We start from the raw sequence: 25426 nt of genomic DNA, 5'->3' as shown, positions 1-25426 counted from the left end.
CTCCGTATTTGACTTATTTGAATGTCTAGATGAAATCAGACAGACCTTACCCAGTTGCTTTTTTTGTAAAACTTATGAATTAGCAACAAGAGTCACTGATCCACTCAAAATGTCCCAGAGTCTAATCTCAGAAATATTACTGAATCCTGCTTTAAAAATCAACAAAGGCTGCAAATAAAGTCAGATCAGAATGATTTCTGTTTATCAGCTAAATGATGTAGCATTATGCATTGTCCTGATTGAAAACCCACTTACTTGGTGTTGCTTATTGCTTCATCTGTAACCCAGGTTATTGAGTTGGTGAATTACCTGTTAAGTAATTTGTTAATGATGTACAATAGGCTAATTGGCCTATAATTAACTGTGTCATTCCTATTGCCCTTTTTATATAGGCAAACAATTATTTTTACCTTCCACTCCTCTGGGATCTTATCTGTGAGATTAATATATAAAAAGGGAGAGGTCAATACTGGTGCCCACTGATTGGAGTTAGATTAAATTAGTTAGAAGGGGGAGGATACAGTTGCTAGAGGAATTTATCACACTTACGTTGGTTGATAACATATCTACTTTCTTGTATGTGACTAAGATAGTGAGGATAAAGACACATCCATCACTGAGGTATCATCATAACGTTCATATTAATTATATTTATTTATCTAATTTATTTAGGTGCCCATCTCACAAGCAAAGACTCTGGGTAGCATACAAGACTAAAAAAAAAAGAATATTTTCTGTATAAAGTACAATATATAGATTTGTAACTCTTTACTACTGTAGCAACATATATTCTATATTTTATTTTTCTGTTACATTTTTTCATTTATTTTTAAGCACTTGTTATGTATTTTTTTATAATGTATGTATCTTTGTCCTTCGTTATGTTTTTTCTTTTCTGTTATTATTTTAATAGCAATAAAAAAATTATTAAAAAATAAAGCACCGTGTCCTGGCTATCAACTATTTCTAAAAGGTAAGTTATATAGCAACTATGTGACAATTAGCTGACCTTGGCTGATTTTAAAAACCCAAGCAGGCACTGGAACTGCTTAATATTGAATGCTAAATCATCAATAAATCCTGGGGCTATAAGCTAAACTGGAATGTTAAAAGAAGAAGGCAATACAAAACAACTTCCATGTTATTTTTATAAGAAGTACACGAAAACACTGTTAATTTTGATTTGAAATAAACTTTATTATTTATAGGTGGCTATTAAACTAATATTAGACCTCAGCACCCTCCTCCACACATCCTCCTCCCTTCTCCACCCATCTTTTAATTCATATTGCTGAATTTTCATTATTTATTGTTATTTTTTCATTGTTTTACTATTGTTATATTTATATTTTATAATTTTACATTCTACTGTTGCATGCTGCCCAGAGTAGCCCCACAGCAAGATGGGTAACAAATAAATTTAATAATAAATAAAATAAAATTATGCAATGCAGTGCCCAAAACATCTTCTACCAAACTCTGACCTACTCAAAACATATTGTGAATTTTAATTAATATGTATATACATTTATCTTTGTGTTCCATAATTCATTCAGCTGAGCTTATAAACCATATTTCAGATATGTAATCTTAGTAAAATCTTACCCTTTATTTGAAATGGCAATATTACTCCCATTATGAAAAAATAAGGGTGTGAGTAATAAATATACTGTTCTGAATTACACTAAACTCACTTTCATACAGGATTTTTGTTTCATTAAGAGTCAACTCTAGACCCCCATATTTGGTAGCTGACCTCATTTATTTCTGGTTCAGTTTCAGTATACCATACCCACACTTTAAGTACAGGTAGTCCTTGCTTACAACAGTTCACTTAGTGATCGTTCAAAGTTACAGTGGCACTTTAAAATGTGACTAATGACACTTAAGACCATTGCAACATCCCCATGGTCACATGATCAAAATTCAGGTGCTTGGCAATTGGTTCATATTTATGACCATTGCTGTATCCCAAGGTAATGTGATCAGCTTTTGCAACCTTCTGACAAGGAAAGTCAATGTGGAAGCCAGATTCATTTAAAATCTGGGTTGCTAACTTATCAACTGCAGTGATTCACTTAACAACTATAGCAAGAAATGTTGTAAAATGGGGCAAAACTCACTTGACAAATATCCCACTTAATAACAAGTTTTGGGCTCAATTGTGGTCGTAAGTCGAGGATTCCCTTTACTAGAATGTAGTTTTCACAGGAGCTATTTATGAGGTTACTTCTGTTTAATGCCATAGGAGACTACAGCAGTATGTACTGGTTGACAAAATTCACATGGCATTACATGGATGTGATTTCAACCCTAGCTATAGCTCTCCAAAACTTGCGATTTATTTTCTCACGAAGGAATACCTGGTTACCTCCCCCCCACTTTTAGCCCTTGATCTCCTGTTGTAACATTTTGATCACAGATCCTTAATAGTATGGTTTCCCTCACATTAGCGGCTCAGATTTTTTGGTATACTATCAATTAAATGTACACCACCTTGTAGTTCCACTTTAAAATACAACCAGGTTTCATCTGGACAGCCAAAGCAAGCCAAGCTGAAATTGATCTGAGGGTGTGTGGTGTTTTTTTTTTTTTGGTGGGAGGATTGGTTTTCTTCTGCAGGAACCAGAAAGGAGCAAAATATTCCCTGGTGCTTTTTTAAAAATAGCTTTAAGCAGTGGTGGGACTTGAATAACTTAACAACGGTTCTTTAACTGGGTAGGTGTGGTTGGTTGGTCATGTGACTGGGTGGGTGACATCACAACCAGCCCCACTTCCTGGCCACTCGCTTCAAAGGCAGAAGTAGGATTCAGCCAGTTGGGGCTAATCCCACCACTGGCTGGCCCTGCCGCCACCCATTTTTCAGCCTGAAAATGGGCCGGAAAACAGATCAAAAAACAAGCAGGGGCAGAGGCAGCCAGTGGTGGGACTTGCCAATTCGCCGAACTGTACAGAAACTTAACTACCGGTTCACCCAAACCGGTGCAAACTGCCAGCAGCCCACCTCTGCCCTTAAGGATGGAGGGAGTGCTAGCAATTTCTTTATTTTTCTATTGCATGGAGTGAGAATTGGGGGGAGGGGTTTGCTTCCCCTCTTCCCCTCTCTAGAATTACTCAAGCTATCTTTCTCTACTCAATCCACTGCAGCAATGTGCCACAATTGCTACTAGGATTCAGCACCAATTTGGAAAATAGTCCTTTTATATGCATAGCTAGCAAAAACCTTTTAAATGCAACAAAGGAATGGTGGCTCACAGCAATCCCTTTATAGCAATCACTGAGGGACAGAAAGAGATTTGCCAATAACCAGACAAACACACATCATGTGTTCTGGAAAGACATTGGGAGCTTACAGGTAAAGGCACTAGCAATTTACTTTAATTAGCACTAGCTATACACTGAGCTCCCCTTGAAGATCAACAAAAGTTACAACCGGTCTAGAATGGTACATGCAATGTTGGGCAGTTTGCCCCATTACAATGTTATACAAGCTGCACTAGCTCCCAGTTTCTTTCTAGATATAATTCAAGGTGCTGACTATCACTTTTAAAGGCCCACATGACATGGAGTCAAGTTATTTATCTCTCCCTAAGGGTAGTAGCATTATCTGAAGGAGCAGAGAAACCCTCAAAAGATTTTTAATCCAGATTTACCAATTACTTTCAGATGGAATAATTTGATATCTCTGTACATCATCACTTTTCTTTCACACACATACAAGTATGCACTAATTTATTTCAGTTCAAATTAAATTCACACATTTACATGTAATTTTCTCACCTTATTTACATACATTGCTTTTGTATTACAGTACTGTCATTCTGTGGAAAATCTACTAAGCATATACAGAAGATATAGTCTGCATAGAACATATTCAGAAAGCTAATACAGTGTATTACACAATAATGAGGGGAAAAAACCTTTCTTTGACTGATTTGATATTCCTTTTATTTCTTTTGTTCCTTTCATTTCATCCCTTTAAATATTCAGAAATAATAACAGAGTTGGAAGGAACCTTGGAGGTCTTCTAGTCCAACCCTCTGCTCAGATAGGAAATCCTATACCATTTCAGACAAATGGTTGTCCAATCTCGTCTTAAAAACCTTCAGTGTTGGACCACACAAAACTTCCGGAGGCAAAACTTTCCACTGATTAATTGTTCTAACTGTTAGTTCTAGGTTGGTTCTCTCTTTGATTAGTTTCCATCCATTGCTTCTTGTCCTGCCTTCTGGTGCTTTGGAGATTAGGTTGATCCACTCTTCTTTGTGGCAACCCATTAGATATTGGAACATAGCTATCATGTTACCCTACTCCATCTTTTTATTAAACTAGACATCCTCAATTCCGTAACCGTTCCCTAATCATTTTTGTTGCTCGGCTCTGAATTTCTTTTTAGAGTCTCAACATCTTTTTTATATTGTGGGAACGAAAACTGAATGCAAGTGTGGAATTATAAGTGGCATTAATACTTCATGTGGTCTTGATTCTATCCCTCTGTTAATGCAGCCTAGGACTGTTGGCTTTTTTGGCAGCTGCTGTACGCTGCTGGCTCATATTTAAATGGTTGTCCACTAGGACTCCCAGATCCTTCTTGCAGCTACTACTACCGTGTTTCCCCGAAAATAAGACTGGATCTTATTTTCTTTTGACCCTCCAAAATAAGAGTTTTGCCTTATTTTCAGAGAGGTCTTATTTTTTTCCTATGTACCGGGAGGTGGGGGGGGAAAAGCTGCTCCTCTTAGCTTGGTCCGTGGAACAGCTGATCTGCAGGTGACCTCCTGCCACCACCTTGAAGAATCCCAGCCACTCTTGCAGCCAATGAGGCTGCAAAAGCAGCAGGAGGCCCCATGTGCCCCCTTCAAGAACAGTCTTACCTCAATTGGCTGCAATGGCCTAAGTTTTTGGCGCACCCCAGCCTCCACCTGCCTTGCTTGCTGGCCCTGCTGCTGCTGGGACACTTTTGGCTGCTAGCAGCCTAGCGGCTGCCTGTACTACTACTGGCCTCTCAGGGGCTCTTTGCCTTTCTGGCAGTGCTGCTTTCAGCCGTCCTGCTGAGCTGCTCCTGCCTGGTATAGGATGAGTTGTCCTAGATCTACCATGACTATCAGAACAGGGAGGTGACGGTGGCGATGGGACATCCGGTCACAGGGAAACACAATATTGAACTAGGTACCAGCCGCCCCACCACCCCCAGGTATGACAAGCCCCAGATCAGGACTTGACAAGCAGCCCTTGGCTGCGAAGTTGCACGGTGCCGTGGCAGGGCTGGGGTTGGCAAGAGTGTGCAAGAAACACCTCCAGGCGCCCAGAGAGATAAAACGAGACAGCTCCTGATTTTCTCAGCTGATCCATGGGTTGTGATTAAGGGGCTCAGCTGCCATTATCTGACCAGGGAAGGGAAGGGCTGCCTCCTGTGCTGGCTATGCCCACCCCATCACTAGGGCTTACTTTTGTGGTAGGGCATATATTGGGCCCACTCCCAAAAATCAAGCTAGGACTTATTTTGTGAATAGTTTGTATTTTTGGGGAAACATGGTATTGAACCAGGTACCAGTTATTCTATACTTGTGCATTTGGTTTTTCTTGCCTAAATGTAGAACCTTACTTTTCTCACTGCTACATTTCATTTTGTTAAATAGAGCCAAGTGTTCAAGTCTATAGGGATCCTTCTCTATCTTCTGAAGTGTTATGTATACCTTTCAGCTTGGTATTGTCTGCAAATTTGATGAATTTCCCGTCTATTCCTTTGTCTAAATCATTGATGAAGATATTGATGAGTACTGGGCCTAAGATAATGGTATCTTGGGGTACCCCACTACATACTTCCATCCATGTAAATGCAGTTTTATTAAGGACTACATGTTGAGTGCAGTTGGTCAGCCAGTTACGAATCCATCTGATGCTGATGCTATCTAACCAATATTTTTCTATCTTATCAAGTAGTAGGTTATGGTCTATTTTATCAAATTCCTTACTACAGTCCAAGTAAATTACACAGCATTTCTCTGGTCCACTAATTTGCTCAACTTGTCAAAGAATGCAATAGGTTTTGTCTGACATGAACTATTTTTGGCAAATCTGCTTTGGCTTCTGGTTATAATTTTGTTTAGTCTCTAGATATTCACAGATTATTTTTTCCAGAATCTTCCCAGATATTGATGTCACACTGATTGGTCTGTAGTTCCCTGGATCCATTTCCCCCCCTTTTTTGAAGATGGAACCATATCAGCCCTTTTCCAGTCTCTGGTACTTTCCTAGTGCACCAGGATTTTTGAAAGATGTGGTTCAGTAGTTCTGAAAACACATATGGCAATTGCTTCAGAACCTTGAGATGTAATCCATCTGGTCTTTCTGATTTGAACTCCTCTAGGGTGGATAGGTGTTCTCGTACAATTTTCTTGTTTATTTCACTTGCACTCCTAATCAGCATTTCACAGTGTTTTTTCTGGATGGTTGAACTGGTTTGTGTGTGTAAAGGCAGATGCTAAAAATGAGTTAAGCAGTCCTGCTTTTTCCCTGCTGCTTATCACCTTCTTGCCATTTTCTCCCTTTAACGGACCAATCATTTCCTTGAGTTTTTTCTTTTCTTTTACATGTTGAAAAAAGCATTCTTTTTGTTATTTTTGACTTTTGTTGCAAGACTTACTTCATTTTGAGCTTAGCTTTCCTGACTTCAACTTTGTAGGTTCAGGCTATTCTGCCTTAGATATGTGCCCCACAAAATCCTAGACAAATAGTTTAGGTGATCTGAGTAATGGGAGCAGGAAAGTATTAGAACTTCCAAGAATAAGTCAGTGATATGAAGCCATTACACATAAGGTAAATGGCTCATTTAATTTCTCGTTGTAGCCAGCCAAACTCTTCTGGTCAAAAGGAGAAGATCAACTGAATATATAGGGCTGCCCACTTTAACTGTAATCTCCTTCAATTTAATATAAGCAGATATGTTGAGATTGCAGTTTCCTGAAATCCAAGCAATTGGCCAGATATAATTCCAACATATCTGGGACACCAGGATGGAAGTAGCTGCTGTAAAATAAAGGTCCAAGGAAGGCAGTGGGATATAGTATACCAACAATCATACTATTAAACTGGTCTGCTGAATTCTGTATAACTGTTCAGATTAATGCCTAACAGTTTGATTATGAGATTTTTTTAAAAAATTAAACATTCTCTCACTTGCAATTGAACTGTAAAAATAATCATATTCATACAATATTTTATCTTATAACAATCAACTAATTGGTTCTCTTATGTCACTTCCATCACAAAATACTTTGAAAAATCTTGACAGAGAAGTCAAGCTGTATGCATATGAAATAATGGCAATCATCTTTATATATACAACAGAGAAGGGGTCCACTCACCCCTCTTTTTCTATCAGCTTCCATTTGCAGTGTATTATCTGAAAAGATATTGGAAAGATATTGGAAAGGGATATACTTCTAGAATCTTATCAACAATTGTTTTTAATTAACTAGAGATAAAAAACATATCCACCTCTGGTTGTCTAACACTTAAATATGTTAAGTGCAAATGTCAATGTATTACTAACTTGCTAATACTGTACATGCCTTATATTTTGTACCAATTCTGCTCTTTTGAGGGGGAGGGGGAGGCTAGATCTCACTCTACCTGTACCATTCTGATGTCACATGGAGCTATTTCCAGCCTAGTTACCATGGAAACCACAAGGCCTTCACACCAGTTAGCAGTTCAATATATAATTTACTCAGTTTTTTCCACTCAAGTGATTGAAGCTCATATATAGTAACTGCATGCATACATGTATGCATAACTTCCTATCAATTTTTTTACAAAAATATATATAATTGTATGACTGTCAAAACAGTTAAATAGTAAATTCGTTTCTTTAAGAAAAATTGCATGGGCTCACAAAAGGAACATTAAAATTGGGGCTCTGATGTCAGTTTTTTTTTTTTAAATTTACATTTATATCCCGCCCTTCTCCGAAGACTCAGGGCGGTTTACATTGTGTAAGGCAATAGTCTCATTCTATTTGTATATTTATATACAAAGTCAACTTATTGCCCCCCCAACAATCTGGGTCCTCATTTTACCTACCTTATAAAGGATGGAAGGCTGAGTCAACCTTGGGCCTGGTGGGACTCGAGCCTGCAGTAATTGCAAGCAGCTGTGTTTAATAACAGGCTTCTTACAGCCTGAGCCACACGGGGGACCTAACAGGTTTTCCCAAACTGAAAACATCCCACATGTAATTAGAGACCCCCACTGTGATGGCTACACAGGAGTGAAATGGTAGAAGTTTGGTCAACAGACCTGTACCATAGCATCTTTAGGAAGCTTCACTATATTATATGCTCAGCACTTTAAGAAACAATCAAGCAAATGGTACTAAGGAGAAATTATATACAACAATGCCAGTGAACTAAATTAGGCTTGAAACCACAAAATCTAGATATGTAATATGTTAGAAGAAGGGCAATAATGGCCTGAGTTATTCCAGAGAAAAGCAAAGCCTTTTATAGGAAAGTTGATGCCCTCTCTCATTGCTAAGGTGGGCGGTGGGGGAGAGAGAATAAATTTTTATTATTTTAAGATATGCAAGAAGATGTTACTATTGTGAAACCTGTGGCATGGGTTAAAAGCAATATTTTACTTTTCTCTGTGGTGAGAATTGTCATGTAGAAACCATGAAGCATAACAGCTATAGCCACATGCTAGAGAGAAATTTGGAAGAAAGGAAGTAACTATTTTGCTACTATAGTTCCAATCCAGCTGGAATTGGGGAGTGGTAGTCATACGTTTCTGCGTGTGCTTGGAGTGATTTAAAAGTAGAAATTAATGTCAGATTAAGTATTTCTCACAATTACAGTATAGTATTTATTTATTTTTATTTTATTTTTCACATTTATATACCGCCCTATCTCCCTAGGGACTCAGGGCGGTTCACAGGCACATAAAAATACATATAAATACGAACTAAAATAACAAATAAAAAACTTATTCCACATAGCCGAATTGTTAAAAACAATATAAATAATAAAACCCATTTAAAACCAGTAAATTTAAAATCTAATCCAGTCCTGCGCAGATGAATAAGTGTGTTTTAAGCTCGCGACGGAAGGTTCGGAGGTCCGGAAGTTGACGAAGTCCTGGAGGGAGTTCGTTCCAGAGGGTGGGAGCCCCCACAGAGAAGGCCCTTCCCCTGGGTGTCGCCAGACGGCACTGCCTAGCTGATGGCACCCTGAGGAGTCCCTCTCTGTGAGAGCGCACGGGTCGGTGAGAGGTATTCGGTAGCAGTAGGCGGTCCCGTAAATAGCCCGGCCCTATGCCATGGAGCGCTTTAAAGATTGTTACCAAAACCTTGAAGCGCACCCGGAAGGCCACAGGTAGCCAGTGCAGTCTGCGCAGGATAGGTGTCACGCGGGAGCCACGAGGGGCTCCCTCTATCACCCGCGCAGCCGCGTTCTGGACTAACTGAAGCCTCCGGATGCCCCTCAAGGGGAGCCCCATGTAGAGAGCATTGCAGTAATCCAGACGAGACGTCACGAGGGCGTGAGTGACCGTGCATAAGGCATCCCGGTCTAGAAAGGGGCGCAACTGGCGCACCAGGCGAACCTGGTGGAAAGCTCTCCTGGAGACGGCCGTCAAATGATCTTCAAAAGACAGCCGTTCATCCAGGAGGACGCCCAGGTTGCGCACCCTCTCCATCGGGGCCAATGAATAGTATAGCCTTTATTGTCATTGTACATCATTGGTTTTAGCCTCACTGGTGCAATCCTTGACAGAAAATTCAAACAACATAAATTGTATAAAGAATAATCCCTATGCAAGTAATTAAGGGGGGAAAGAAAGAAAAAGCAAAACTAGTCATACATTTCTGCATGTGCGTGGAGTGATTGGGGTTGTGTTTAAGAGTCTGACAGCCATATTACAACTCCATTTGGGGGGAAATGGACCCATTTAGTTGTAAATGCCTGCAACCCAACTCAGGGAGTTAGTAGAAATTAGTAGAATTTATGGATTTTTCCTGTCTTAATGTTACACCGACAAAACTTCCTGATGAAAATTTCTTTTTGGTATAACACATCCTTTCAGAATCTGAACTCAGTGGCGAGTTGCTCCCAGTTCAGTCCGGTTCTTGCGAACTGATAGTAATGACGGCGGGAGGCTCTGCCCACCCAGCCAGACATCATCACGGCCGATCTGCGCATGTGTAGAAGTGCATGCATGCTCCCTTTGCGAACCGATAGTAAAGGTAATTGGAACCCACCCGTCTGAATTGATCACTTTCATTAGAAAATATACATTTATTTTTAGTCTCAGCCAAAGAATGTTGGATGTGAATGTTGTTACTGAAACATTTTTGAGACAAGTTATTTTTTAGTCCCATCTCAGTCAGTCTTTCTGAATATGAAGAGATGGATAAAATTTAGTGTACAGACATGCAGCTGCACATCTGTACTCAGATTTTGACTCACATATTTCCTTACACGTATCAGAATTAAAGTAGCAATCAAGTATTAAAAAAATTAAAAGATCTTCAAGCTGCAGCTTTTCAAGCAAAAGTTTTCAGATATTGGGTATCCCTGGATTAAAAAACAATAATTCAAGAGATATTTTTACTGCTTTCATTAAGAATTATTATTTACTCATGAACCTCTGCGCAAACTCAGTGAAATGTAACAATTCCCATATAAATCCAAGAGGAGATAGTAATAGACATTTCATTAAGTTGTGCCTTCTGATAACAATAGCCTTGTGGAAAAAAAATTTGTTTGAAATGTTTTAAATAATCTGTAAACTGGACAGAGTCACTGGGAGTCAGGCAGAATATAAATTTAATGAAACAAAAAACTAAAGAAAAATCTGAGGGCCTGCAAAGCTATAGAGAGATCATGCTTTTCAATGTAAATATTAAAAATACTTAATGCAGACTTTTCTTAGAAGTATTTTTATCTTGACATATCAGTTGTTTCTTTATCCATATTTCTAAAACCATAAAGTGTATAATCTGATTATATTCACATTTAGTCTGAAGTTTAATGTTTTATTTTGAATGGAAAATCTACGAGACTGTAGGCTAAAGACCCAATATAGTATATACCTGTTTATATCACTATCAACTCCCTTATAGCATTTTTTTATGGGAAAAAATGGACAGGAAATACTATATACATTATTTTGAGCTTCTGAAAAAGGCAAGATATACATTTAATGAATAAGTAAACAAACAAGCCCTACTGAACCCATCTTGCTCAGAATTTATTTGTCTATTTATTTATACAGCAAGTACATAATAATTGCTTGGATTCTCCATTGTCCAGAAATGATTATACTGGCAAATTTACAAGTCAGATATTTAAAGTATACTGATTAACAAATATATTTTGGGGAAGAGAATTCAATCAATTTCCCTCCTTTTCATGACAATTTCTTCAAGCTTGAATCTCCAAGCCTCTGTGGGAAGCAGAGGAAAAGGGTTTAATAGTTCACACCAGTGATCTATTCCTAATCTGGTGTCATCTGATGTGTTGACTTGCATTCTAACCAGTGGTGGGTTTCTACCGGTTTGTCCAGGTTTGGATGAACTGGAAGTGGTGGCAGTGGGAGGCTCCATCCACCTACCCGGACGTCATCACAGACACTCTCTGCATGCACAGAAGGTTCTGCACATGCACAGAAGTGCTGCACACGAGCGAAGTGAGCACACACACATGCTCCCGCTTCTGAACCGGTAGCGAAGATAAGTGGAACCCACTACTGATTCTAACCATCCCCAGTGATCAAAATTGTACCCATGGAAAATATCCAGGTTGGGAAAGACTGTTTTAGGGACTGAAGGAATAGGTTTCGGTATAGTTCCAAGAGGGATGCGGTGGCTCAGGGGCTAGGACATTGAGCTTGTCGATCGAAAGGTCGGCAGTTTGGCGGTTCAATCCTAGTGCTGCCATGTAATGGGGTGAGCTCCGCCATTTGTCCCAGCTTCTGCCAACCTAGCAGTTTTGAAAGCACATAAAATGCAAGTAGAAAATAGGGACCACCTTTGGTGGAAGGTAACAGTGCTCTGTGCGCTTTGGTGTTGTGTCATGCCGCCACATGACCACGGAGACGCCTTTTGGACAGCGCTGGCTCTTCGGATTTGAAACGGAGATGAGCACTGCCCCTAGAGTCGGCAACTACTAGGGAACTTTTACCTTTACCTTTACTTTACCTATAGTTCCAAACATTGATATATGAGATTGGAAACCATACTGTCCCACTACTATACTACATTTGCTGCTTAGAAATTTTCTATATTTTGGGCTTTATGTATGAAAGAACTTTTTCCAGACCCTGCATGCTTCCAGACATTGCTTGACTACGGATCCTGAGATAGATGATCCCATAAAGTACAACCTTTTGGCTTGCTTGAGCTGCATTGAGTGAAGAAGAATTGTCTTACATATAAAATATATAATATAGTTATATATTTTATATATAAGATCCAAGAAGAAAAACACTGTCCAAAGCACTTTGTTTCTTATCACACATTCAGAAATCAACACATAGATAAGAAAAAACCAATTACACATGCAGTATATTTTATGTTATAAAAGCTAAAATGAAAAACTATAGCCAGTGAAGTTAGGTAGACTGATTACATTCGACAACTCTGATCAAGACAGATAGAACCAGCTATCACATGTAAGAAGCCACTAAACCTCATTCCCTTTTATCAAAGCACTGATGATATTACCTAGTTTGGTGATGAAACATATGCAACAAGAAAGCTATTACTGAATACTTTATCTAATTCTAGAATAAATTGTCCTTTTATTTTTCAAGTACATTTCTAGCCTCAAATAACAGAAAATTAGAACAGAATGTACAGGTCATCTATTTTAATAAAATGTTCTCCCTGCTCCCCAGCATTACTGTTCTGATTCAACAGAATAGAAAAAGAGAGAAAAAGGAAAAAAACCAATTAGCCTGATTGACAAAGTAAGGAAAACTAAGGGGCTTCCTTATCCCTGCACACTCACAGGGATTTTTTTCCCTATTCATTATACAAGACGTTTTCCACTCCTTGCTAATATTGCAACTACTACTTTCCAATCCTTGCTAATATTGCAACTACTACTTTCCAATCCTTGCTAATATTGCAACTACTATCATGGCAATATTGGCCATGATAGTAGTTAAGCACTCTCTCACTCTGTCTTACACACACACACACACACACACACACACACACACATGCTCCCGCTTCTGAACCGGTAGCGAAGATAAGTGGAACCCACTAATGATTCTAACCATCCCCAGTGATCAAAATTGTACCCATGGAAAATATCCAGGTTGGGAAAGACTGTTTTAGGGACTGAAGGAATAGGTTTCGGTATAGTTCCAAGAGGGATGCGGTGGCTCAGGGGCTAGGACATTGAGCTTGTCGATCGAAAGGTCGGCAGTTTGGCGGTTCGAATCCCTAGTGCTGCCATGTAATGGGGTGAGCTCCCGCTACTTGTCCCAGCTTCTGCCAACCTAGCAGTTTTGAAAGCACATAAAAATGCAAGTAGAAAAAATAGGGACCACCTTTGGTGGGAAAGTAACAGTGCTCTGTGCGCCTTTGGTGTTGTGTCATGCCGGCCACATGACCACGGAGACGTCTTTGGACAGCACTGGCTCTTCGGATTTGAAACGGAGATGAGCACTGCCCCCTAGAGTCGGCAACTACTAGGGGAACTTTTACCTTTACCTTTACTTTACCTATAGTTCCAAACATTGATATATGAGATTGGAAACCATACTGTCCCACTACTATACTACATTTGCTGCTTAGAAATTTTCTATATTTTGGGCTTTATGTATGAAAGAACTTTTTCCAGACCCTGCATGCTTCCAGACATTGCTTGACTACGGATCCTGAGATAGATGATCCCATAAAGTACAACCTTTTGGCTTGCTTGAGCTGCATTGAGTGAAGAAGAATTGTCTTGGGCCACATATAAAATATATAATATAGTTATATATTTTATATATAAGATCCAAGAAGAAAAACACTGTCCAAAGCACTTTGTTTCTTATCACACATTCAGAAATCAACACATAGATAAGAAAAAACCAATTACACATGCAGGATATTTTATGTTATAAAAGCTAAAATGAAAAACTATAGCCAGTGAAGTTAGGTAGACTGATTACATTCGACAACTCTGATCAAGACAGATAGAACCAGCTATCACATGTAAGAAGCCACTAAACCTCATTCCCTTTTATCAAAGCACTGATGATATTACCTAGTTTGGTGATGAAACATATGCAACAAGAAAGCTATTACTGAATACTTTATCTAATTCTAGAATAAATTGTCCTTTTATTTTTCAAGTACATTTCTAGCCTCAAATAACAGAAAATTAGAACAGAATGTACAGGTCATCTATTTTAATAAAATGTTCTCCCTGCTCCCCAGCATTACTGTTCTGATTCAACAGAATAGAAAAAGAGAGAAAAAGGAAAAAAACCAATTAGCCTGATTGACAAAGTAAGGAAAACTAAGGGGCTTCCTTATCCCTGCACACTCACAGGAATTTTTTCCCCTATTCATTATACAAGACGTTTTCCACTCCTTGCTAATATTGCAACTACTACTTTCCAATCCTTGCTAATATTGCAACTACTACTTTCCAATCCTTGCTAATATTGCAACTACTATCATGGCAATATTGGCCATGATAGTAGTTAAGCACTCTCTCACTCTGTCTTACACACACACACACACACACACACACACACCAATGGTCATTCAACAAAGCTGACTGGAATGAAGCTAGAATAGATAAAAGAAAGTACTATTTTATACAGTGAGTAATTAATTTGTGGTATGTTCAGGTCTATCAAAACTAATGGCTTTAAAGCCTCAGTGTTTTACCCTGAGGTTGTGGGAAGTTTACTGTATCTCTAAATGCCAGTTGAAACTGTATAAAAGGGGTATGTCTCCATCTCCTGTTAGCACGTACCCCTGAGCATTATGAGAAAATGATGAGCTAAGATAAGTCTTGGTTTGATCCAACAGGACCATTCTTATGTTCTCATGAAATCGTAAGTTGAAGAACACAGAACATTAAAGAGTTAAAAATAAATTATTTGAGATTATAAAATGACAGAAGCAAAGCTTAATTTGAATTAAGCTATGAAATTTATTGTAATTTCAGGATACATGACTGCCACATTTCTAAAGAAGGAAAAGTATCTTAGAATATGCCAAATAGCAATAGCACTCAAGACTTATATACCTGCTTCATAGTGCTTTACAGCCCTCTCTAAGTGGTTTACAGAATCAGCATATTTCCCCCAACAATCTGGGTCCTCATTTTACCGACCTCAGAAGGATAGAAGGCTGAGTCAACCTTGAGCCTGGTGAGATTTGATCTGCCAAACTGCTGGCAACCTGTGATCAGCAGAAGTAGCCTGCAGTACTGCACTCTAACCACTGGGCCACCGCGGCTCATATTACTTCCTCCTTCCATCATTCCTTTCCATCTGTCACTAAGACAATTGCTCAAAGCTGTACTGTTACAGGTAATTAACCAGTTCTATTTAATTGCGAACTTGGTAATTCATACATATGGTTGAGCAATTCTAACATATATGGTTATTGGGAAACCTGTCATAACAATAACAAGGATTGGACAGTGCTTTTAAGATGAAATAGGACAGCTTTCTTTACTTTAGCATAGAATGGATGGATCCTTCAAGAATGGCACATTCCTCTGAAGATATGGCATGTCTGTCTCCTGAACATATAGTATAATACATGAAATGGCCTTTAAAGATGCGAGATCCTCTTTATGGCTCCTTGAGATATTTGGGAGAGGGGCTGGGAGTAGCTTTTTAAGAGATTGGGTTATTTTGGAAGCTCTGGAGGAAGAATATCAGACAGGCCTTCCAGGCTTCCATTACACAATTACCACACTATCTCAGACCTTCCCTTTTAGAGTGGGTTATTGAAAAGGAAGTAGAGCTTCAGGTGCTGCGTGACCTAGAACTAGCAGTTTAGCCTGACCTTTCAGGTGAGGTTTATGCCTGAATAAAGGATGGAAATGGCATCAGTTGCTCTAATAGAAGTCCTTAATAAGGACTTAGGCAAGGGAAAGTCTTGTTTGACCTCGCGGCAGCATTTAGGACGACTAATTATGGTATTTTTCTGGACTGTCTATGAAGATTAAGGGCAGGCATAGACATTTTGCAGTGATTCTTCTTCCCTGATAGGATGATCCAGGGTGGTGATGGGAATGACAATCAGTCTGATGGGCTCTCTTTTGTCAGGTGATGTATAGAAATAGTAACAGCACTTAGACTTATATACCGTTTCATAATGCTTTATAGCAGTCTTTAAGCTCTTTACATATTGTCCCCAACAACCTGGATCCTCATTTTACTGACCTCAGAAGGATGGAAGGCTGAGCCAGTAAGGCTCAAACTCCTGGCAGTGAGCTGAATTAGCCTGCAATACTGCATTCTAACCACTGCCCCATCACAGCTTCTATATGATTCAATCCTGTCATTATTTTGCAACATGAAACTTCTGGGAAGGATGTTCACATAGACCATCACCACCACCAAATACACAATTTGAGTCAGTAGATGCCTGGAACAATCTTTGTCTATAGTAACTCCCACTTTATGGAAGAGTCAGCAATCAGAAGAGGCAAAGCAATTCCCTTGGTGTCTTTTTGAAAAGGTGTAAGAGGAGGTTTTTTTATAGACACTTGAGGGTTGTCACTACTACTGAGGTTAATTAGCACCTATGTTTATTAGTAGTTCTTTTTGCTTTGGGATTTTATTGTTTGTTTTTGTAGTTTTTAGTTTATTGAAAATTAATAGCAGTAAATTCTTGTTTATGGAAGATGTAATGCAATTTCAGATATTACCAGATAGACCTGTAAAGTCATAAAACCAATTTATTTCTGAAAGATCAAAAACTGGTTAGAGATATGTATATAAAATTTGGGCCTAGATATGAATGTATATAATGTATCACCTCTAACTGATTCTGATGCCCTAAAAGTCTAAGGTCAGTACAATTTACAACAGTAATTGAAGGGCTGAGAAGGCAGCACAATGGCCAGTCTACTATGAAGCACAACTTTGGAACATGCTCCAGTGTGGTACTCATTTTCACTCAAAAGGTCATTGTGATAAAACAATCATCAACATGATCCCTAGGCTCCAGTGTAAAACCATAATCACAATGAAGGTTGATGCACCCAGCCACTATTTTTGCTGCAGTCTTAAGGAATGTGTAGCTACTGTTTGGCTGCCTCAGTATAGAAGATTTTAATAATGTTGTACCTACTGTCAGGCGTTAAAAGGAAAAAGATGAAGCTTTCTTCCAAAAAAAATGCTTATATTTAACAAAGTAAGCCTGATAACAATAAATACAACAGAAGAATAAAATTTGCAGGCTGTTTCTTTTCCTCTTTATATTTATATTTTCAATTCTATTACTTTAGAAATATAAATCCTGAACAGTTACTAAATTGGGAGAAGAATACTAAGACAGAAAATTAAAATTGTATTCTTGCACCTGAAATCTGTTTCAGGTTTGAAATCTGTAACCATTTTCAGAAACATGGACAATGTTAGTATTCTTTTACTACAGCAGTACAACTCAATTTTGAACATCTAGAATAGGATTGGGCAACACTTCAAATTAAATTCTTAAAAGATATTCTGATATACATAGTAATGCAATGCCCTTTAAAGCAGCCATGTCTTTTACTGAGATTCCATGGCTACCTTCTGAAACTGCCATGTGAGTACAGAAAAAAACATGGTTATTTTAAAACTGTAGAGCAGTACATCATTTGTGCCCCTGCATGCTCCAAAACACATTTCTGGAACAAAATGTGAAGCAGGTGCACAGCCATAATTGAATTTAATTTCTTCAGGAATTAAATGTTCAGAGTACTTCGCTTCTAATCCAGGAAATCAGGTGAGTTTTTTAGGTATCCATTCTTCCAGTAAAAAGCTATCCTCTTCAACAACCTGTATATGTAACAAGGAGTAAAGTTATGTTCATACTCCCAAGCTTTTATTTTTTCTTTTAGTTATACTTGGTTTTTTTTTCATTTTTTAAATTTATTTGTATGGTGATCCTGTTTTATTGTTGTTCTAGCCATCAAAACACTGATGAAGAGCTAAAGAACAATTTAAGATTTTTTAAAAAAAATAGTCATGTAGTCCTCTTTCTTCAGAAATGAAAACAACAAATACTGCAACCAAGGAAACCATGCATGCATAACATCTGAAATCCAATGTAATTTTAAATCATATTTCCATAATCTTTAACCCAAACCAATAAAATCAGACAATAGTTCTAAGAGAGCAAGAAATAAGATCAAAGCAGTAGTATATATATTCTAAGAGTAGACAAAATGGTTGATTCATAAAAGCAGTCACTGAAGATTAAGACAATAATCTTACATCTGCTGAATGTGCATTCACTTCTATCTCTAGATTTGGTTTTGGGTCATTATTGTGTTACTTAAACTAAAAATGAGGAAAACCCACAAACAATTATGGTAAGTTATTCTTCTACAGCAGTTTCCTCTTTTCTATAGTACAGAGATTTCATACCATGCTGTTGGCTTAAATGCAACAGAGCTAGCACAAAGATAGAGGGAAAAAGTTGCCATCTTGAAAGTCACTATGACATCCATCTTCACCTAGTTTCTAAAACTGTAGAAACAGTGGAAGCTGCTGGAAATATTCTGATATCCACTGTTATCAGGAAAGTAAGTATGATGTTTAGCAGTATAAACAGATCACTCAAAATTGACAGACAGATACTGCATATCTGGTTTTAATTGGGGTTTTTAGATTCTTAACTATTTTAATTTCGGCCACACTGTATAATAAGTTTTTTAATTTTATTTTAACTGTACATTGTTTCTTTTTATTTTGGCTGTACACCGCCCTGAGCCCTTCGGGAGAAGGGCGGTTTATAAATCTAATAAAATAAATAAATAAATAAATAAATATTTTCAGAGATGGAGTCTGCCTCTTTCTCCTGCTACCAAGCTGACCATTTGCCTGCCTGTAATTCTCTCTCTCCTGTATAATTTGCTTTAAAATGAGAATATTTCTGTTTTTCTTTTACTTTGCACATGAGTATCTGAAATTATAATGAACAAAAAGTTCATTGTTCATTTAGAGAATATTTGTGATTAAGGAGGTGAAATAGAAATGAAAAAGACAGCAAAAATATATCTAGAATTTTAAAAAATAATGATAGACAAAGAAGGCACCGCAAAAATGTTTGTTATTGACAACAGTCCAGAAGTTAGGGAGAGAGTTTATTCCATGCTCATTTGGGAGAACAGCAATAAATGGAGCTAACAACAATAAAAAAAAGCAAAGCAGAATTTTTTCTTTCAGTCTTTCTAGTTTCTAGATTTCACATCCTCAGTTGTATTTCCAAGTTTTATCTATTAATCACATGCAGTTCATATATGTTTATTAAGAAACATTTCCCACTGAGTTACACGGATAAACTGCAATACTCATACTTACCTGAAATAAGGCTCATATGATTCAATGTGATTTACTTCTAAATACAGAAGCACAGGAATTCATTGAAACTAGAAATGAAGAAAAGGTATTCAATGAAACTTATAGTCTTTTAAGGGTTGGTCCCCAGGAAAGTTTAACCTCCAAGCCCTTGCAAAAGAACTTACTTTTTTGAAATATAAAATGAATTTGAAAGTTTGAATATAAGGGCAATGGCTATTTATAATCCTCAAACAATAACTTTTCTTGTCCAATCCAGTATTACCAACATCATGGTACAATTCTTCCTGACAATCTGATAATGACTAAAATCCTATAATAAAGTCTATTGAACGTTGCTGTTGCCATCAGGTTACAATTATGTATTACTTTGGAGTTCCACACATCCCAGCAGAATTTATTTCTTTAAAAAGCAGCTAAATCATACATATCTATATACAATTTTGAAGACTCGTATAAAGAATTCCGCAATGAGTCTTCAAAATTTTATGTAAGTGTGCAGAGTAACTAAATTCCAACACACTAACCCAGGATGTAAACCTTTCAGAGCTGTTTCTTCTTTCCTTTTAAAAAATATACTTCTTGTTTCACTAGCTTTGTTATTAAGATATTCACCATATAGATGCAATGGATATGTACTATTACTATGTGCATAGGCAACCATAGTTGATGTATAGTATATGTTAAGCTCAATACTGTGCCATCATGACTAAAGCTCTTCCATGTTATGACATCATACAAAGGGTGGAGCTTTGTCAAAACAATAGAACATTACTTTCATTTTTGTAAAAGAATTGGATACTATAATTTCCCTTTTTCTTCTTCTCCAATTTTTGCTTTTTGTGGGACAATTCAATTTTTTAAAAAAGTTCTATAGTACTTGTCCAATGGCTATTTACTGTAGCAAAACAAAACTTGTTACATGGGCAGATTTAAGAAAATGTTAAAGTTGGTAGTTACAATAAAAATATATAAAACTAATCTCAGATAAGGCTCATATGATTCAATGTGATTTACTTCTAAATACAGAAGCACAGGAATTCATTGAAACTAGAAATGAAGAAAAGGTATTCAATGAAACTTATAGTCTTTTAAGGGTTGGTCCCCAGGAAAGTTTAACCTCCAAGCCCTTGCAAAAGAACTTACTTTTTTGAAATATAAAATGAATTTGAAAGTTTGAATATAAGGGCAATGGCTATTTATAATCCTCAAACAATAACTTTTCTTGTCCAATCCAGTATTACCAACATCATGGTACAATTCTTCCTGACAATCTGATAATGACTAAAATCCTATAATAAAGTCTATTGAACGTTGCTGTTGCCATCAGGTTACAATTATGTATTACTTTGGAGTTCCACACATCCCAGCAGAATTTATTTCTTTAAAAAGCAGCTAAATCATACATACCTATATACAATTTTGAAGACTCGTATAAAGAATTCCGCAATGAGTCTTCAAAATTTTATGTAAGTGTGCAGAGTAACTAAATTCCAACACACTAACCCAGGATGTAAACCTTTCAGAGCTGTTTCTTCTTTCCTTTTAAAAAATATACTTCTTGTTTCACTAGCTTTGTTATTAAGATATTCACCATATAGATGCAATGGATATGTACTATTACTATGTGCATAGGCAACCATAGTTGATGTATAGTATATGTTAAGCTCAATACTGTGCCATCATGACTAAAGCTCTTCCATGTTATGACATCATACAAAGGGTGGAGCTTTGTCAAAACAATAGAACATTACTTTCATTTTTGTAAAAGAATTGGATACTATAATTTCCCTTTTTCTTCTTCTCCAATTTTTGCTTTTTGTGGGACAATTCAATTTTTTAAAAAAGTTCTATAGTACTTGTCCAATGGCTATTTACTGTAGCAAAACAAAACTTGTTACATGGGCAGATTTAAGAAAATGTTAAAGTTGGTAGTTACAATAAAAATATATAAAACTAATCTCAGATACTGGTAGCTATGAACTTTTTTGATGGGTTTAAACAGATTGCTGTATTTCAACCAGAACTATCTATGCAGACATTAATATTCACCCACCTTATAAGCCTCTTATATAGACTTATAAATATATGTGAAGCATCTTAAGCAAACAGGATATATTTTGTATAAACACTGAATATTGTTACTGTAATAATACATAAATATTACATGCGTTTTAATAAGTAATATAAATGCACTTTTAAAGGCCATAGTAATTAAAAGTATAAAACATCAAGAACTATTCCTACATCACAAGATTAAAGTCTGACTAAGACTTCTTCTTCTTCTTCTTCTTCTTCTTCTTCTTCTTCTTCTTCTTCTTCTTCTTCTTCTTCTTATTATTATTATTATTATTATTATTATTATTATTATTATTATTATTATTATTATTATTATTATTATTATTATTATTATTATTATTATTACATAGTTTCTGCATGTTTCAATGTACACTACAAGAGATTTTAAGTCATTTTAGAAATATAGATATTTATAAAAGCAACAATGTTAGTGATATCACAGCCCTATGAAATAAATGAACTATCCTATCTCTCTTGGAAAACACATAAGACATCAAAGGTCTTGTTTACCCACATAAATTCTAGCAAAATTTCAGAACCACTTTTCCATTCTAAACATAAATCTCTGACTATGTCTAAGTGGAAAAGAAGGCAAATAACTGGATCTTGTTTAACCATCCAATGCTCATTTTGACTCCAATTACATACAGAGAAACAGGAATGAAAAAGAACAGGAATGGGAGGAATGTCTGATCAGTTGTCTGGACAGGAATCACTTAGGCCTCATTTCACAGAGAAAAGGCGGATGTTTAAAGCAAGAGTTTCAATTTTTCTGGCTGTCTAGATAATTTCAGCCAAAGAAGCAACAGCACCTGTTTCAAGTCCTAGTTACAGATAGTGCCAGGCAGTTGTGAAAAAAATATTCTGAATTCGGCCCAGATTCTGTAGTCTCTCTGTAATGTATAATTCAGTCTATTTATGGACTGTATTTAGCCTTGAACCAGATTGAAGCAGACAATACAAAGCCCCAGTGTATCACACTTTTGTTTATACCTTAAACAGTTCTGTGTCCCATTGCTATAAAATGCATTTACATTAAAACACTCAATTCATCCCACTGGGGGCTGACTATAAGCAGGTATGAACTAAAAAAAGGGCAAGAAATAACAAACTTCCCTCTCTGTGATCCCCTGAAATCAGAGTTCAGACAGGCAGTGAGTGTCATACCTGTATTTATGGATAAAGAACTCCAAGATCGAGAGCTGTCATATCTGCATCCTTCCACTGCATGTAGAAAGAGGGGAGGAGGAAAAGGAGGGGAGGAGCAACTAGCTTTAACTGGATCGTACCGGTAGCAGCTCCATCACAATTCAATCTGTCAAGGACTGTACAAGAAATATGTTTCTTCAAGATTTAGACAAAAAAGGGGGGAGGGAGCATTCTCTCTCAAAAATGCAATCATTTCCATACTGAGCAGCTTGGGCTAAAGCAAACTTGCATGCATACAAAATCAGGCACTTATATTCATAAAAAAAAAAGAGGGTGGGGGTTTAAGGAAGACAAAGATTTAGTATGAAGGAGTTCAGATGGGCTGGAAGTAAAATTATTGGGATCACAGAAAATAAGCAAAGGAAAAACAGTATGAGAAGAATTATTCCTTTCTGGTTACCCTGAAAACCCATATAATGAAGGGGCTGCGAGGATAATTACTCTCACTTGTTTGGCATGGCAGGGCATCATGCTGCCACGGGGCCAATTTCCTCTCTTCTTCTCCCAATTAGCATGCCAAGTAGTCCAAACAGCTCATTGGGTACTGATTGGAGAAGCAGACTAACAGCCAAATACCTCTTCATCCAATGAGAAGGCAGCATGTCTTTTGCTAGAAAGCTTCAGCTTCCTTCATTTTGTGTCCTTCTCCGCTATCATTCTCTCTCTTCTCCTCAGGAGACACTAAACGAGGTGATAAAAACAGTGAACCCATCCTTCCCCTCCCCAGCTGGTCTCATTCACAGCTCACAGTAGTCCTGGCTTCCTCAAGGGACCCACTAATGAAGACAGCCGATGGCGGACATTAATCTCTCCTCCCTACCCCACCCCTGTCGATTTATACTTCCACAGAGAATTCTGGCTCCCAGCCAGAGGGCTCAGCACATTCTTCTTGTTCTTAGACAGTAAGAGAGACTGCCGCACTCTCATACACACCCATTTCTTTCAAATACACATTGAGACTGACAATTTAGGAAGACAGCAGCTTGAAGGAAACATTAGAAAGCCAAAGAGTTGTTGAATAACACCTTTACATTCCTAAACAATCCCTTTATTCCAAAGCATTTCGCAGGGACAGCTTTCCAACTGTATTTTTTTAGCTATCTATATTATAGCTACAAGGCAGGGAAGGTTGTAAACTATCAAATGAAATTTTAGGCAGTAAGAAATAATCCCAGCTAAAACCTCCCCAAGAAAAAGGATTTTAAAATACATTTTGCTCTTAGAGTGAACTCAGGATCTCTCATTCTGATTAGTTACCTGTTTTTCAAATTCAAATATGTTTGATATAACACATCAAAAGACTAGATTTTTTTCCCCACATTTCCAATTCACAAACTAAAGATAATTAGTGATTGTTGAGAAAAAAACTAGATTGCATGCATATTACAGAATGAATCCTTTTGCTCTAGGGCAATCAATTTTTCAACCTTATTAGATATTATGCTTCAAAGCAGTCACAAAACAACATTTCCAAGACAGAAGGCACCAGTGCTTTCAGCACACTGAAAAAGTATTTTACTGCTCCAATCCTTCTCTCTGTTTTGATTTGTATTTTAACAATGCTTTCTTAAGCAAAAACTAAAAACATATATATGATTTTAAATCTAAATTTCAGCTTTACAATATGAAAGCACCAAAACAAAGGCTTTTTAAAAGATATGCATTTCAAATATTCACAGTGCATGCATATTCATTTGAGTCAATCTTGGGTAAGTCTCTGCAGGTTTTTTTAAAAAATCTAATTAAAATTATCATAATATTAAATACATATTAAAATAAAGATGATAGGAAAATGGGAAAGGGAAGTTTTCTTGGCAAGGTTTTTCAGAAATGGTTTGCCATTGTCACTTTCCTGAAAGAGTGACTGGCTAAAAATCACTCAGCTGGTTTCATACAAATCAGGATTAGAACTTATGATCTCTGTTTTCCAGCCTGATGTCTTAACCACTACACCAAACTGGCTCTAATCTTGAGGATTCTCCCAAAAAATTGATCTGTGTATTAGATAAATGTGCTTGGTAATGTATATTATATAGGTATGTTAATCATAAAGAAAAAAACCATAGATGTTATGAAACATCCACTCCAATTTTCCATTAGTAGAAATATTATTTTCAATTCCAAATTGTAACAATTAGATTGTAATTAGGACCAAGTCAAAATGATAATTTCACTTTCCAATTTGTAGTGAAATAATGTAGTGCATGATTAGAAAACAAAATCTTACCACCTAATGTCAGAATTCCTTTTAACAATAAGCAATAGAATTTCCTACTAATTTATAGATCTGAGGTACCTCTTGGTTTTCCTTGTCCAGTTCTGTCCGACTCTAGTGGACAGTGCTCGCCTCTTGTGTTTACTAAACCCTAATATTGAATGGCATATTATCTCTGATCCTAGGATATATAGCCATTATAACTTGCAATGATTAATAGTCTTATCCTTCATGAATTTCCTAATCCCTTTTAAAATCCTCCAAGTTTATACCACCAGTAGTGTGTCCTCTTCTCAGTGCTCTGCTGAGCTTCCTCTTTTCTTCTGATTGTAAATTCTTCTTTCTTAAATAATTCTTTACCTTGTCCTGACAATGTTACATATCTTG

The 25426-nt window shown here is 37.1% G+C and overlaps 1 protein-coding gene across 3 annotated transcripts in view; it reads right to left on the bottom strand.

Annotated features, from left to right (window-relative positions):
* The window catches only part of TCF20 (transcription factor 20), a 192608-nt gene that overhangs the window by 80519 nt on the left and 86663 nt on the right, over positions 1-25426 (bottom strand). For 2 of the 3 annotated variants that reach the window (XM_058191632.1, XM_058191633.1), the window contains one exon: positions 7368-7405. The exons of the other annotated variant lie outside the window; for it this stretch is intronic. The gene's annotated coding sequence lies outside the window, so the exon portion shown is untranslated. The remainder of the gene's footprint in view (positions 1-7367; positions 7406-25426) is intronic. 3 annotated transcript variants of the gene reach the window in all.

Source organism: Ahaetulla prasina, chromosome 7 (assembly GCF_028640845.1).
Source record: "Ahaetulla prasina isolate Xishuangbanna chromosome 7, ASM2864084v1, whole genome shotgun sequence".
NCBI lineage: Eukaryota > Metazoa > Chordata > Lepidosauria > Squamata > Colubridae > Ahaetulla > Ahaetulla prasina.
The sequence above is the reverse complement of the archived record's forward strand: the minus strand, read 5'-3'. Positions and strand labels throughout refer to the sequence as shown.